Raw genomic sequence first — 9,614 nt, forward strand, 5'->3', positions numbered from 1 at the left:
GAATTTAGAGAAAGTTCTTTCTTCTGTGAATAAATTGTGTTTAAATTACCTCATCAAAAGGTGTAGCATGTTCACGGTTTACTGAATCAAAGCATTCTGAAAAATTGGCCAATTATCGGGAGAAAGCCACTGCTCTAGATATGAGAGGACCTCAGAGATAATTCTATTAACTACATTAACTGGTCAGTATGTTTTCTGCAGTGTAAATGGCATCAAAATGAACAATCAATTTATTTTTGTCTAAGAAATTTTAGATTAAATTACATTTAAAATGTTTTATTTAAGGTGGTGATTTAAGTTATATGTATATTTACACACACACACACACACACACACGGCACACACACAGCATGGTACCTGGCATGCTTCTAAATCCAGATTATCACATTGTTGGCCATTTTTGCAACCCAAAGAAAAATCCTAATCAACTTACAATTTTGGAGGGAGCAACAAAAATAATAAATATGCCTGATAGGATTTTATGTTCTAATGCAAGCTTATCTAGGCAGTTACATATATTTTATTTGCATACTTATATTATATATTATATATTTAGTTATGTACTTATACTTGCTTATCCTATCTAATAAAAGAGTAATATGCAAATTGACCATACCTCCACTACACCCACAAGCCACACCCACCAGCCACGCCCACCAGCCAATCAGGAGCGAATTTGCAAATAAACCCAACCAAGATGGCTGCAGCCACAAAGAGCAAGAGGGAGGCTTGGGTTTCTCTGGCAATGGAGGAAGCCAAGCTTTCCACCTGCCCTTGCCGGCCCAGGCCTCCACTCAATGCTACAAAGTTTCAATTATAGAAGATAAATAAATCCCAACAGAAATGGCTGCCACCCCAGAGCAAGCAGAAGGCTTGGCTCCACTCCAGGCTACAAAGTTTCAATTGTAGAAGATAAATAAATCCCAGATCCCAGGGCCTCTGCTTGGGTCGCTGGGGGCGTGGCCGGCCTGCAAACCACCACAGGTCCCTCGCCCAGGCCACCCCACACCCCAAGGGAATCCCCACCCTGATCCAGGACACCCTTCAGGGCAAACCAGCTGGCCCCCACCCGTGCACCAGGCCTCTATCCTATCTAATAAAAGAGTAATATACAAATTGACCATCACTCCAACACACAAGATGGCTGCCCCCATGTGGTCAAAGATCCGCCCCCATGTGGACACAAGATGGCCACCACAAGATGGCCAGCAGGGCAGGGCAGTTGGGAGGGACCAGGCCTGCAAGGGAGGGCAGTTGGAGATGATCAAACCTGCTGGGGAGGGCAGTTGGGGGTGACCCTGCTGGCAGAGGAGGGAAGTTGGGGGTGATTGGGTCTGCAGGGAAGGGCAATTGGGGGAGACCCAGGCCTGCAAGGGAGAGCAGTTGGGGGTTACCAGGCCTGCAGGGGAGGGCAGTTAGGGGTGACCAGGCCTGCAGGGGAAGGCAGTTAGGGGCAAACTGGCTGGCAGGGGAGCAGTTAGGCATCAATCAGGCTGGCAGGGGAGTGGTTAGGGGGTGTCAGGCTGGCAGGCAGAAGCAGTTAGGGGCAATCAGGAAGGCAAGCAGGTGAGCAGTTGGGAGCCAGCAGTCCTGGATTGTGAGAGGGATGTCCGACTGCCCTTTGAGGGGTCCCAGATTGGAGAGGGAGCAGGCTGTGCTGAGGGACACCCCCCCATGCACAAATTTCGTGCACCGGGCCTCTAGTTTTTACATAAAATTGCCTAATGATCCATATCTTAAGAGAGCATTAAAAAAAAGAAAAAGAAAAAGATAAGCAAAGGGTAAGAGCATCAAAACTGTGTTTCTATAAAAGGAAACTATTCAGCCCCATTGTGTATTTCCAAATTAACAAAGCGGATAATCTGCATTCAGAAGCATGAAGTCCATGCAGCATTTGTTAAATACAGGCTCTTAGACTGATGATCAGAATAACAATATGAGTAACTTTTCCTGAATGCTTACCAAGGGCCAGGCACTACCTTAAGTGCTTTGCATTTATTATGTGTCTCATTCAATCCTTATTTTGCCGAAGTTCCCAAGACTCAGAGAAGTTAAGCGATTTGCCTAAGGTCACACATTTGATAAGTGGTCAAGCCTGTTCAAATCCAGGTGTCTAAGTTTAGACCCCACATCCATGATCATTTCAGGCACCTCCTCAAAGTTCTACGTGCAAGTGGCAACGAGTGGCCCAGGATGAGAAAGTGAGTGAGGACGCTCATGCATTAGTCACATCAAGACAACAAGAACAAAATAGCTTTTATGTTCTCCATTCGTTTTCCAGACAGAACACTCAAACAAAAAATGGGCTCAAATATAAGACAAAAACTGCACAGTACTATCTGCAGGTGGATTGCATTGTTTGGGGAGTTAGTCATGTGACTCGGGTCAGCCTGAGCTAGTGTTCCTCCTCCCCCACCTACCTACTCACTGTCAACTTGACCATCAGCAAGCCAACACCTTGGCCAAATAGAAAAGCCCTGCTAATAGAAAAAAAGGATCAAGCTGGAGCTTAAACCGAAAAGACACAGTCTGTCAAAGATTAGAAATGTGACTTAAGATGTTGATTTTACCAGACTTGTGAGGTTGAGAGATAATGAAGAATGAATATAAAGCACCATATGAAACATGCAACAAATGGTGATTATTGTTGTATAGTTTTTATCCCGACGCTCTTTGAAGTTTAGTCAGATTTCTTAAAAAGTCTCTGTGTTGGATTCTAGTGCTGGGGAGAGGGGAAGCTTAGCACTAAGGCAGACAGATGGACCTACATTTTGCTGAGAGAAACCCCAATTCTTTTTTTTTTAAATAAATCTTTATTCAGATTATTACAATTATTTCTCCTTTTTCCCCCATAGCTCCCCTCCACCCATTTCCCACCCCACCTTCTGCCCTTACCTCCCCCCCACTGTCCTCATCCATAGGTGTATGATTTTTGTCCAGTAGAAACCCCAATTCTTTATGCCCTTAAAGTGGTAGAACAAAGCAGAAAGGTGAAATCACTGATTGGACAAGTTGATTAGAACATGTGACTGGTGTTATCGGGATCTTTGCCATCACAGCCTTCACTAAATCAGGCTGTGTACACTCCATCACTTCATAAAATTTTTAAGTTTTACCCAGTTTCCTCAAGCTACATATTCCCCTTTATCTACACTATCACCAGTATAAGTATGAAAAGGGCTATTTTTAAGAAAAACATTTTTAAGCTGGTATATGATTTTTGACACGCCCCATATATAAACTTGTGTTTCAGGCATTATTCGGATTCTTTTAATCTGTTAAAAAGTAAAATACTTTTGAACACTTCCAATTCTTTTTGTGTTGATGATGTCCTTTTATCTCTGCTCAAAAGTAGAACTTTAAATTCTGTAAGTAGTAATTGGAACAACTTCCGGGTTTGCACAGAAACTCACTAGTTCCTCAGGATATTCCTTGTTCTATTTTTTTTAATGCACATTTTTTAAAGGTAATAATAAAATCAACTTTGATCTTCTGAAATCTTCAAATGAACCAATTAGCAAGAGAATGGACTAGGTAATGAGCAGAATGGGAATAAATAAAACAAGAATAGGAAGTCATGGAAAAGTCCTAAAATGGCGTGTGTGTTGTTCTTTTGTGTATATGTGTTTTAGGCAAGCAAATTTTGAGTAAAAAACATAAGAAAATGAGAACATGTGGTAAGTTGCTTTTGCAGTCCTTTCCTAGGCAGAGGTTAGTAAAGCAAAGAACGGGACAAAGTAATTGTAAAAATCAGCACAGTTCCCCACGGCATCTATTTACACAGGAGCTCTGACGCAGGCACCATGCCTCCCATTGTCATCTGGATTCTTGTTCTTAGCTGCCAGGAGGAGATGACAATGTTTCCCCTATTTATCTTCCTTCTCTTTCCTCTCCTTTATTTTTCCTCCTCCTTAACTTCCTTTCTCCTTATTTTCCTTCCTTTGCTTTTAAATGCAGTTTGGTATAGAGGGACTTTTCTGATTTGCTTACAAACATTGTCCTTTTTCCTGGTACCAATACCATTTTGTTTGGTCAAAGTAAAACCAGTGAATTAGAACTCCTGCTGCTACCAAAATTTATTCCATGTGGTAGAACACTGAAATCTACAAGGAGCCCCTGAAGCTGTTTTCATGCTGCTATAAACACAGGAGCAAAGTCAAAAGCAGACAAAGGTGAGTTCAATTGCCACAAATATTAGAGGCAAGTAATGTGCTGGCTTAAATTCACTCTGATATATAAATGAGTGTCAAATCTTTTGCTGAAACACATTGATGAAGGGGAGGGCAGAAATAGGAAAGGGTGTGTAGCCCTTTAAAAAGAAGGGAGCTATCGGCAGAGGAGAGAGAAATTTGCAGAAAAAGGAAGCTAGAGCATCTGGCTCTGGATCTGGGTCTGGATCTCCACTTTGGCTTGACCCCACTCTACCCTTCAATTCATGGTGTGTCCAGTTATATCCATGCAAAATCAGAGAGGAAATAAATACCTATCTGATAAAAATGGGAAGCATCTACAGAATGCCAGGCAGTCACAGCCTAATTGAGTCTCAGGCTTGGGCCAGCCAGCAACACCTAATCCCAGCTCAGCTCCTGAAACCCCTGCCTCCTCCCATCTCACCTGAGAGGTTGGGCAGGACTGGTATTTCCAAGTTCATCACAAATCTCTTGTTTCCCGAGCAAATGGGCATTCTTGTGATGGTTTTGTTGTTTTATGGACCTTCCATATTCTCAGAAACTTAACAGCCCTAATTTTAACAATTCCTGTCTCACCCAAAAAATCCATGGCAAACGCCATTTGTCATTTGCTGAGCACCGATTTGAATGTTGCACTGTCTGGGTGTGGAATTGGTTTGTGAAACTAGAATATCTCACTAAGGTTTAGTTACCCCTTCCTCCCAAAGGTAATAAAGGACTTTTTTTATTTTAATGTTCCTTCCAAAGTTATATTATCCCCGAATGTGGGGTTAGCAAAGGTCTCCTGACAAATATTTTCTCCATGAATGTCAATAATCTGCAGTAGTATTTATATACATAATAATAATTGCTTCACTTATTTAATGTTTATTCTAAATCAGGAACTTCGTATGTATTAGCTCATTTATAGTCAAAATAATCCTATAACAGGACATACTATTATTCCCATTTTACAATGATACAATAGAGATTCAGTGCACTTGAGCTACTAATTAGTGGAGATGATTGGATATGAGCCCAGGCAGCTGACCTCAGAAGCCTGTGAGCTGAACCACTACATTTAAGGCCACTGTATATGCCTCTAACTACTATATAATGCCTTGACATGAATCTTTTACAATAGGCCAGAAGCTCTTCAAATGCAATGTGTCTGGACTTAACTTTAGATACTTAGAGCCAAGGCTAGGCCTACAGGAAGATGGTCAACATATTTGGAAGTAATGTATGAAGGAACCTCCGTGATTGGTAGGGAGACATTCTGCATTTTTCCATTATATATCTGGAGTCATGGCTATCTATGATGCCATAGAGATGCATTGAACAAGGCTTTGCGATATGATGTGGAATAGGTAAATGTTCCTTCTTCATATCTGGACCTTACATTGATTTGAGGAATCTTTGGTAGCATTTACTGGGAGCTAGCATGCCTATTCCACTGGCTTTTAGACCATTAAGTGAATAGTTTCTCTCATCTTAACCAGAAAGGTTCTCTCTCTCTCTCTCTCTCTCTCTCTCTCTCTCTCTCTCTCTCTCTCTCTCTTTCACACACACACACACACACACACTCCATCTACTTCGTTCTTGATTAAAATTAGACTATACTAGGTGTGGTTCCAAACTTCCCAAACAGAATAGCTGACCCAACACCTTTTCCCTAGCCTGCATTTTTACTTCTTAAGGAAAATCAAGTTTGGAGAAGAAATGAGAGCTCCCCTCCTCACCTCTGCACATTTCTAGCCTTGCAGGCTGCTTCAGTTCCAAACATAAACATTGCTCGGTCTGGCCATTTCTGAAGCCTAGGTAGTTTTACCCAGGAAGCAATAGTGTTACCCCATCTACATCAGCAATGCAATCTTGGTTGTTATTCAGCTGGATACTCTTGGTGATGATGCTTTTAGAAGTGACTAGAGCCTCTTTGGGGAATTTCAAATGTATTTGGAATAGAACAACAGAATACATTTTTTTTTTTTTGTAAAATTAAGTATAACAAAGCCATTTCTCTACCAGCTATTTCAGTGGACCAGAGTGCTTATTTCAGAAGCCCCACAATGCCTTAAGAATATTTGTCTCATTATCTCCATTATTTTCCCCTTCAGGGAACTGTCCCTAATAAACTTTGCTATGTCTCTTCTTCTGGCTAGTTTTAATGTGAGCCAAGGGAAAGATTTCAGAAAAGCACGAGTTCTTTTCTGCCTGGGCTTGCAAACTGTCTTTTGCAGCAGATGCATCTGTTAGTAAAGGTTGAGACAATCTGTGCAGCATAAGACAACTTATTGAGAGATGACTCTGAAAAGATCCTCTTCCAAGGAATGTTTAACCCCTTAGTACCTTTTCATGACAGCAGGATCTTTAAATTAATGGCCACATAAGAAGAGATAATACCTTCTCACCTTCTTAAAGTAATGTTAGCACCTTGAAACCAAGAGGACCTTGAGAACTTCAGGGGCCCCAACTTACCTGAAAGAATAGTTCAGGTTCAAGTACCATTTCAAGTTCTCACCTTCTCTGATGGGGCCCAGGATGGTTGGGTTTGATAAAGATCCTCTGTAGGAGGACTAGAATCCCTTGGCATTCTTTATATGTCCAAGAAGACCTCAAATTCAAAGCCAAATCCTCAAGAGGCTGAGAACATCAGAAAACTCCTAAATTAGTTCTCAGACCCCCTTCTCCTATCTTCTTTTTGCCTCATTCTGAGAATAAAATCAGCATGGTTTCTAGCTACAGATTTAGGGTAGCCTAGGTGTTCATATCACCAGGCTCAATGGGCTCATGACACAACTGGAGTCATCTTTGGGTGTCCTATTTCCCTTGTAACTATTTGCCAGTGTGTTAGCTGATACATCAGGTCACCCGATTCAAGCCAGGGATGACAGACTCTTGAAGAGTATATGGCCACGTGCCAGGAGATCGAGAAGCCACAGGATAAACATGGTACATTTTCCTGGGGTGCCAATAATAGGGGAAATGCCATTACTTTAGAGCATTACAAACTAGAGTACAATGCAAACTTGGAGTCAAATGCAAAATTCATGGACTTTTTTTTCCCCCCTTACAAGATAGGCATTTATTTTCTCACAGCTCTGGAGGCTGGAAGTCCAAGATCAAGGTCTGGCAGGTTAGTTTCTGGTGGGGACTCTCTCCCTGGCCTGAAGGTGGCTACCTTCTCACTGTGCCTTCACATGTCAGAGAGAGCCAAAATTCACGGACTTTTAAAATAAGTCTTAAAACTTCAAATAAATTTTTATTTCAAGGCAAGAGCTTCCAACTGTTTCCCCAGATCTCAGGGGGGTCTAGATGTTTTTTTTTCCTCCTCCACTAGAGACACTTTAATGGGTATTTGAGGAAAAAAAAACTCTCTTAATGTACCTCTTCCAGAGCCACTAGAATTTAAAAAAAAAAAAAAATTCTCTTGACGAAAAAAAAAATCTGCTACAAAAGGAAAGCAAAAAAAAAAAAAAAAAAAAAACAGAATAAATCATGGAAAAGAAATAAGTATTTACAGGAGTCATCATGCTATGGCATTAATCCTCATTTGATGAAGGTGGAATCTGAGATCGAGAAGGTTGAGTAAATTGCTCAACACCACAAAACTATAAGTGACAAAGCCAAGGTAAGCGATGAGTGGAAAGAGTGAGGTAAGGAGAACTTTCCCAAAGCTCCCTGTCATTGCCCAGAGTCAAACCTCCACTCCACCGGCATGAGAGAGCTTGTGGGTTTCCCTCAGTTGGTGTGCAGCCGCAGCACTGCCAACCTGCTCTCTGAAGGACCCTCTCCATGTCCCTAACCGCACAGCAGTGCCCTGCCACACTCAGGAAGGGAGGATAAGCTTGGGTTTATCCCAGCTGTACTGAAATATAATAAACATATAAATGTTGTACTAGTTTTAGGTGTATATCATGATGCTTTGAAATGTGTATATATTGCAAAATGATAAGTTTAGAAAAATCCATAATCTCACACAGTTATAATTTTTGTGTCTATTGAGAACTTTTAAGATTTATTCTCTTAGCCACTTTTTAAAACTCTAATCACCATGCTGCACATTATATCCCCACAACTTATTTGTCATATAACTGGAAGTTTATACTTTTGACCTCTTTCCCCTATTTCCCTACCCCCTGCCTCTGGCATTCACCAATCTATCCTGTTTCTATGAATTCTTTATTTTAGCTTTCACATATTTAAGTGAGATCATATAGTATTTTACTTTCTCCATCTTATTATTTCACTCAGCATAAGGCCCTCCAGGCTTACCCATGTTGTCACAAATGGCAGAATTTCCTTCCTTTTTTATGGTTGAATAATATATAGATCTCACATTTTCTTTGTCCATTTGTCAATTGATAGACACCTAGATTTCCATAGTTCCATGTCTTGGCCATTGTAAACCATGGGAGTTCACACAAGATCTTTCTGTTGACCTCTGTTTATCCCTCCCATCAGGCTGGGGGCAGTTTTGGTGAGACAGACCCCTCAAACAGTTGGAAGCTCTTGGCCAGTGGAATGAGGTCTTTGAAGGGACCACAGGGAAGTTTTAAAATGAGCAACCTGAGGATGCCTGACCATTCTGGCCCCCAGTCTCTGTTGTTCTCTGGGTATCTCTCTCTGGGTCTCTGAATCTTCAATCTACCCCTCTGTTTCTTCCTCAGTTTCTATTTCTCTCTGCCTCTGTCTTTTTTTCCTTACTAAAGCTTCACTGTTTTCCTCTTCTACCCATTTTCTCTTTATTTGATTTGAAAAATTACATCATCTGCTAACAAGCCTGAGGATATAAGCATCACAATATGTAATTAAAATATGTGAACCAAGTGACAGTATATCCATTGGAGTTTTGTTGAATATATTAATTTATTTATTAATTACAATTTAATTTGAAATAATTCATCCTAGACCCTGATATATTCTGCGTAGGCTATTTAGTTTAAGCTTCCACTCTAGGGGCAGTCAGCAGCTGTCCTGAAAAATCCATGCTCAGTTACTGGAAGGCTACTGTAGAAGCAGCTACTACAAATGCTCTGTCTCCTGTATCTCAATCACCACCCAGAGTTTTACTAATTAGCACAGTGAATTTTTAAAAATATTTAAAGGGGCCATTTATCAAATAAATGAATGACTTCTTAGTTGGTATATCACAGAAGTTTCCACCTATTATTATTATACTACTCAAATACCTTATTTTACAGAAGTGGAATCTGAGCCTGGCTGGCATGGTTCAGCGGTTGAGTGTCAACCTATGAACCAGGAGGTCAAGGTTTGATTCCCAGTCAGGGCACATGCCCGGGTTGCAGGCTTGATCCCCAGTGTGGGGCATGCAGGAGGCAGCCAATCAATGATTCTCTCCCATCATTGATGTTTCTATCTCTCTCTCTCCCTTCCTCTCTGAAATCAATAAAAAAAAATATTTTTTTTTAAAAAAAGAAGGGG

This window comes from Plecotus auritus (genome assembly GCF_963455305.1).
Source record: "Plecotus auritus genome assembly, chromosome: 5".
NCBI classification, from domain to species: Eukaryota; Metazoa; Chordata; class Mammalia; order Chiroptera; family Vespertilionidae; genus Plecotus; species Plecotus auritus.